The sequence below is a fragment of the Lepidochelys kempii genome, chromosome 19, assembly GCF_965140265.1.
Source record: "Lepidochelys kempii isolate rLepKem1 chromosome 19, rLepKem1.hap2, whole genome shotgun sequence".
Taxonomy (NCBI): Eukaryota; Metazoa; Chordata; order Testudines; family Cheloniidae; genus Lepidochelys; species Lepidochelys kempii.
In genome coordinates, this window is record NC_133274.1 from 7,271,552 (window position 1) to 7,278,685 (window position 7,134).

General features: G+C 47.8%; 2 protein-coding genes across 2 annotated transcripts in view; one reads left to right on the forward strand and one right to left on the reverse strand.

The window, feature by feature from the left end:
• RNF19B (ring finger protein 19B) overlaps nt 1-4,681 on the reverse strand; it is a 32,944-nt gene extending 28,263 nt beyond the window's left edge. Inside the window, exon 1 of the mRNA XM_073317998.1 lies at nt 4,615-4,681. The gene's annotated coding sequence lies outside the window, so the exon portion shown is untranslated. The remainder of the gene's footprint in view (nt 1-4,614) is intronic.
• Nucleotides 1-7,134, forward strand: part of NDUFS5 (NADH:ubiquinone oxidoreductase subunit S5) — a 93,131-nt gene that overhangs the window by 38,426 nt on the left and 47,571 nt on the right. The window lies entirely within an intron of this gene.

The window sequence follows — 7,134 nt, forward strand, 5'->3', positions numbered from 1 at the left end:
AACATCTAGCAGGACAAAATTCATAAGCCCTGCCAAACCTCAGTATTTGTTCCTACATCTGGTGTGCAAGGGGTGGTTGGGAAAGCATGTATGAATGAGAGAGGCGCTCAGGAGGAAGGGAAGCAGGTTTACCATGGCCCTCTGTAACCCTCTCTGTTGTGGAACCGAGCAAGACACCAAAGTGCCTAGAGACACTAATGCTGCAAAGAAAAAGAGATTTTTAATTTCAGTCGCCTGTCAAAAAGAACAGTCCCGCTGGCCTCCTGCCACCAAAGCTTTGCATACTGGTGCCAAGGCCCGGGCTTAAGATGTTTGGTGCTTGGAGCTAGCAGAAGGTTTGTGCTGGTAAGTCACTGCCATTTATTGTTCAGAATGAACGTTTATTTGTAACCAGGGAATGCTGCTGCTGTCCTCTTGTCTTCCAGCCTTGAGCTCTGCTGTAGACTTGGAGAAAAGGCCCTGCCCTTGAAGGTAGCATTTGTTTCCTGCTGGTATTAGCTGACTCAAACTCCACAGCAGCCAATGGATTTGGACCCACTCATGCTTGCAGTGAATTTGGCCCTATGAATCAATGCATTCCATGCATCCTGCCCCGTCCCTCACTGTACTTAGTGCAGGAAGTGACTGGAACAAGGTGCACAGTAAAGGCATAGTCTTAACAAGCTCAGGAGTCAGCAAATCCTGTTTATGAAGAGTCAAGGGGTATGGAGGCAAAGCCAGAAGGAAGGGAGCTAGGATAGAAGGGTTGGGCAAAGTAGCCATGGCTGTCCATTCACAACCTGCTAGCCCCTCTTACTCAGCCCCAGATGAAATAAGTCAACAGCAGAAGAAGGAAAGAAGGGGAACAGGGCTTTCCAGAGTGGGACCAAGCGTTTCCAGGGTTCCCTAGGAAGCTGAGAGGGCACGGGCCCCAATTTACAACAGAAACAGTGGGAGATTTTTTTAACCAGCTTTCTTGTTACAATGCAGAGAGCCAGTGGCTGACTGCTCGCATGGCCACTGGCATCTGGATGCATGGCTCTCAGCAAAGAAGGAACGCCCGAGGTTATGTGTTGTAAGGGATTGTGTGCTCATTCTAGCAGCACTGGGAGCCAGAGCTGACTCCCGCCTCTTTGCCAGCTTTCCTTTCATCCGCCTCCCTCTGGCACTTAGTTGCTAGGTAAAGAGGGAAAGCAAATAAGCCTGACACACGCCTGTGACAGCACCTGCTTGTGTCACGGTCAAATGAACTGACAGAAAGGAACAGGAAGAAATTAATTAATAAAAATCACGACAACCATGACATGTCAGAGCCTGCGGAGTGGGAAGGATTAGGAGTACCAACCAGCAGGGCTTAATTTGTAATGAAAGAGGTGCCGGGACTCAAGCAAATGTTTTTACTTTCATACCTGTCGCAGCAAGCCCAGAGGTACTAGGGCTATGAACTGCCCAGCCTAGAGATGCCGGGGCTCAGCCCTGGCACACTTTAAGCTCTGCTGACAAGATTTCTCTGGGGACAAACAGCTGAGCTAGCTGCAGTAGGCAGCCACTCTCTGAAGGATAATGCGTCGCCCTTTTAATAGAGAAGGAAAGATTTCCCTTTGCTCTCGCTTTCTCCAGTGGCTGGCGGGTTTGCAGCCCTCTGCTCTGCAGACAGGGCTGTGGAACAGGCTGTAGAAAGGTGGCTGTGTGCATGATCACACCCTTTGATAAGAGTGTGTTACGTTGCCAAAGCATCGGTTCTCTATGTCTAAGCCACCAGGGCTTCTTGCTTCCCTGTCTCCTATCTTGCAGGGCAAAGATCCACCACAAATCCCAGGCCTAACCATTTGTGCCACAGAAGACAGTTTGGGGTCATCTATGTTGGGGTCCATCTATGCTAGGAAATGTAACATGGCTGAGGAACATTTTACCACATGACAGCACCCCAAATGTGTTAGAACCTGACTTGGTCGCAAAGAACCAAACTGTAGTATATTCACGTTACCATCAATTTTCTAGTGTAGAGAAGTCATAGGAAAGGCCTCTGAACAATTCAGAGTCAGAGATAAGGGGGCGTTAGCCTCCTTTCTGCCAGTTTAAGGCCCCATCTCCACTGGTTTTTGAACTGTCTTTGGAAATCAAGTTGACGCATGATTCAGAAATCTTTGTAACATGTCTGTAATTACCATTTGGCCAGCTAGCACATGGGGGGCCCAAACCACAGGAGAACAGGATTCAAAAACCACCTGAGAGGCTAGGTTTTTACTTAGCCGAGCATGGTATTTCCGGCATTGTTTGGGCCTGTCTGCACTGGACAGCCCAGCAATGGTAGATCCCCATTTGGCTACCTATCACCCATGCCTCACGTGTGCTTAAGCACAGTTTCAAAAGCCAGTACAGACAGAGTGCCTTCCTCCCACGTCAGAAAAATAAAACCCAGCTGACGATCCAAGCCACCTGAGTGATAGCACAATTCTCCGGCAATAAGCCGGCTCCTAAAATCCCAGCAAGGCCTTTAAAGCTGGGGGCTTGGACCCAACACTATTCAGTGAAGTCATGGGCAGCAGTGTTAGCTGTTTATGTAATTACCACAAAATAATCTGCAGAGTGGCTAACCCTGAGCCTTCCCCTGGTAGCTCTGCATAGAACCAGTGTCCCTTGTGGAAATGGTTTACAGAAAGCTAGGGGTAATTTTACAACCCAGCAAAAAGCATAGCTATCCTCCTTGTTAAGAATCCACCCACTCCCTCTCTCTCTCTCAGGTGTTTCTAAGGTTTGTCTCTCCATGGTACCTGTTATACAACAGCTTCTGGGACCTTTGTTGCTCTCAGTTCTTCAGCCTTTCAATGGAGTATTGTGCTCCCACATACGTGGGAAAGATTTTTAAACAGTCTTAATGAGACAAGCGTAAGCCGATGCCCATAATTTTACTGGCACGCCTCTGTTCTGGTGTTTTAAGTGGTGTACCTACTTTCCCACTGAGGTTTATGTTTTCCAGCGTTTCCAATCCCTAGTTTTTATTTTCTAAGTTATGGGGGAGACTTAATCACCACCCCCACTCGGCTGACAGCCTGCTTCAGTCACTGTTCCTACCCCAAGCTACCCTTTTCCCAATCACATACATGCTGTAGGTGTTGATATAGTGAAGGTCTGGCAGAAACAGCCAGAGTTAGCTACATTTGATCATAACTAACTCGCTTCCTCTGGTGATGTCATCCCCCTGGTTTCATGTCTAGCCTACTTGAAGGTATAAAAACGACACTAAACTGTGCCATGGAAATGTAACTGTAAAACAGGGTAAAACCAAGGTTTCAGAGTAGCAGCCGTGTTAGTCTGTATTCGCAAAAAGAAAAGGAGGACTTGTGGCACCTTAGAGACTAACCAATTTATTTGAGCATAAGCTTTCGTGAGCTACAGCATCCGATGAAGTGAGCTGTAGCTCACGAAAGCTTATGCTCAAATAAATTGGTTAGTCTCTAAGGTTCCACAAGTCCTCCTTTTCTTTTTGTAAAACCAAGGGTTTTTTTCAAGGGTTAGGGTGAAAAGATAAACCTAACCTATAGGTATAAACACAGATGAAATTCAGCCCTGTGCAGTGGGCCAGCATTAGGCCTTAGAACCACTTAAGTCCAATAGGAGTTAGGAGGTGAATTTCACCCTTAATTTTTTATACTAGGTGAACAGATGCAATTGTTCTGTGGCAAAGCAACGTGACGTCAAATATTATTTTGAGACCCGTCACAATCCTGCCTCCCGGGCCTGCAGGATTAGCATCCGGACAAAACTAGAAAAAACTCCCAGAAACAATAGGACGACAGGCTGCCCTCTCTTGAGCAGTGGTTCCCCACCAGTGATTCCTGGCCTCAGCTATAATAGCACCATAGACTTTGGCGACCAATAATCTAGGCTCGCCTATATGAACTTTTGAATTGGGCTACACTGCACCCACATTGTTCACCACCCACCTATTTAACTGTGGGGGTGTCATGGAGACTGGGTCATTTCAAATCTCAGATTTACTTGTTCAACGGCGCCTGTTCTAACCCCACAAGAGAGCTCTGCTTCCCACCTCCAGGTACATCAGCTAAGCTCAACAGCTCCTGTTCTATGGCACCAGCATGAAACTCAGGGTACTCTAAGCCCCTCCTGGTCCACCCCTTCCTCTGTTTTCCATTCAGTGGCATGCACTCTCACAACCTAGTGGTGCTCAGACAACCCCTTCCCCTGCCCCACCACACTGGTGTTATCACACACCCCTGCCCCCCACTTACCCTGCGGTTCAGACTCCGATCTAGCGCAGAGCTCAGGGGCTGCTCCCAATATCAGCAATGCAGAGCTTGGGAGTAACCCACATGTCACAGCAGCTACCAGGGCACTGCACACCATAGGCTACAGTGCCCGGTACCGTGGCTGGCAGTCCTAGAGCCAGGTGAAATCAGTACCGGTGCCAAGAACGCTTGGGGAACCCTAGGCAGCGGATGGAGAGAGGATTCAGATATCAGGGTGATGGGCAATCTTATAAAAACCTGGATAGGGAGAGGACATCACTGGACCCTTGATATCTTCCCATTGGGACAGCCATCCCTGAACCCCTCAAGGGGGATGGGAGAGTCCCATGGGCTTTGGGGCGGGGGGGGGGAATCTCTTTCTTACCTACTGTGGGTTCCCCCTCCTGTTCGAGGCTCCGCTTCACTCAGCAGCTTCCCTTGTTCTGTCCCCACTTTCCATGATGTCACCCAGCAGCCCTGCCCGCCCAGCCAATGGCAGCCTCCCCACCACAGTGCTGTTCCGGGTTTGCTGTGTTTGGGGTTTCCACTTGGCAACAGTTGCCATAGCAACAGAAGGGGAACTCCATCCCCCGAACCTCTACCCTCCCCCTCCCACCAACTCATTTGGTATTGCCCACAGCTCTTATTAAGCAACCCCTGGAAGCAACCAAAAGGAGCAGGGCTGGGGGTGCGCAGGGGACTAAAATAATGGGATGGCTTTACATTCCATTGCAACACAAGGATGGGGGGCACTTTGGGGAGGGGCAGGGTGGGAACCGTAGGGACTCTGATCTCCCTCCTTAATAGGCACCATTAGCCAGTATGGGTCTCCCACCCAGTGTGCAGAGGAGCCAGGTGGTATCTCTGCATATCCAGCCCCCTCAGCACACACTGTGATATCTAGCTGCTTTGTTCCTCACTCCATGTGCTTGGTGCAGGGCAGGGATTCGTTTTGCATTCCAAGCCAGATGCTCTTTTGCAGGGAATACAATAGATGCGACATTCCCCAGCCCCAAGTCTAGATGCTACAAGCCAGAGAACACTGCATTCTCATCAGCCCGGAATACCGTGCAGGGGAAGAGATTTGCTGTATTCTTTCACAGATGCTTTGAGGCGAGAGGGGAGGAGGTATGCCACTGTTAAGTCCCGCAGCACATTTCAGAAGGAAAAGCAGCTTGATGCTTTCTGCAGCCCAAGCCGTGGAGCTGCTTTTCCTTAGCAGGAGAGAGACTGCTGCATTGGAGAACAACTCACACCACACTGAACGAAAGGGAAAATGCACTGTCCTAGACTATGCTGGTCCTAGTGTTATACATAGGGCATATTCTCTTCTCCTGCTGCTGAATAAATTATCTGTATGAAATACGAACACACCTTTCAAAAGATCACAGGATAAGTAGCTTGCAGGGGTGAAGTCATTTAACAGGAACAATTTACTAAAAAACAATTCTAAAAACCTTGTCAAAGCAAACAGAGTGGCTTTAGCAAAGGCAGGTGAAAGGTAAGGAAAGAGGTTATCAGTAAGAACCTGATTATCAAAGTACAGGAATGATACCACAAAACTCAGATGTGTGAGCTTGCTTTTGAAAGGTGAAGAAAACACTCATCCAAACCCTATGAGAAACATTAGGGAAGCACAAGGTGGAGGTGAAGAAAAATACTGATACATCCTACTCACTAAACCTATTATTTGCAAAAGCAAGAGACGATGGGTGCTCTGCGGCATCCTGTCTTTGTACAGTGCCTAGCAGAGGACTCCCAAAATGGACTGGGGTGCTTGTGTACTACAAATAGCAACAAGGGGAGGCCACACATAGTTTTCCTGCATATCAAGAAAAATGTTCTTTCAGGAATCACATCAGAGAATAATCCACAAGGTCTCAGCCCTGAACAGGTTGGGATAAAAAGAAAGATATGTTCTGCCATCAGGGCAGATTTTGTTCCATGCTGCAGAAGATACACATTGCTGAAAGGGGAGCATGGAGGGTAGTAAGCATGAAGGTGATGGTCACAGGCTACAGTGCAGAAGAAACTGCTACACTCAAAAGCAGTAAAACTAGAGTTGTTGTCTTGTGGGAGTAGGGAAAGAATATAGGACCACGTTAAAGGCACACAACACTGATAGAAATAGAGAGCTATTAAAACGCTCAGAGATGTCAGCTATGAAAACACACAGAAGACAAGCTCCAGCCAAGACAGGGTCAAAGCTCAAAAGGAATTTATCTTTAATTTCTTCATACAGAAGAGTAGAAGAGATAGAAGAACAGGGACAGCACTTGGAACAATCACTTCCCTAATAGGGAGTTTGAAATGTATATAAGAGAGAAAATGACAGGGTATGTTCGTTAGTTGCACAGAGTTGAGTTCTCTGGTTGGACTTTCTGGTCATAGATTCATAGATATTTAGGCCAGAAGGGACCATTATGATCATCTAGTCTGACCTCCTGCACAATGCAGGCCACAGAATTTCACCCACCACTCCTAAAAAAGACCTCACACCTATATCTGTGCTATTGAAGTCCTCAAATTGTAGTTTGAAGACCTCAAGGAGCAGAGAATCCTCCAGCAAGTGACCCCTGCCCCATGCTACAGAGGAAGGCGAAAAACCTCCAGGGCCTTCCAATCTGCCCTGGAGGAAAATTCCTTCCCGACCCCAAATATGGCGATCAGCTAAACCCTGAGCATATGGGCAAGATTCATCAGCCGGATACTACAGAAAATTCTTTCCCGGGTAACTTGGATCTTACCCCATCTAAAAACCCATCACAGGCCATTGGGCCTATTTACCATGAATATTTGTCATCCTCTACCCTCTCAATTCTGGTAGATGTAGTCTACAGTATGTATCACCGCTGCCAGCCTGTGTTGTGTGCAGGTCAAAAAGAGAAGAATGCAGTTACAGATA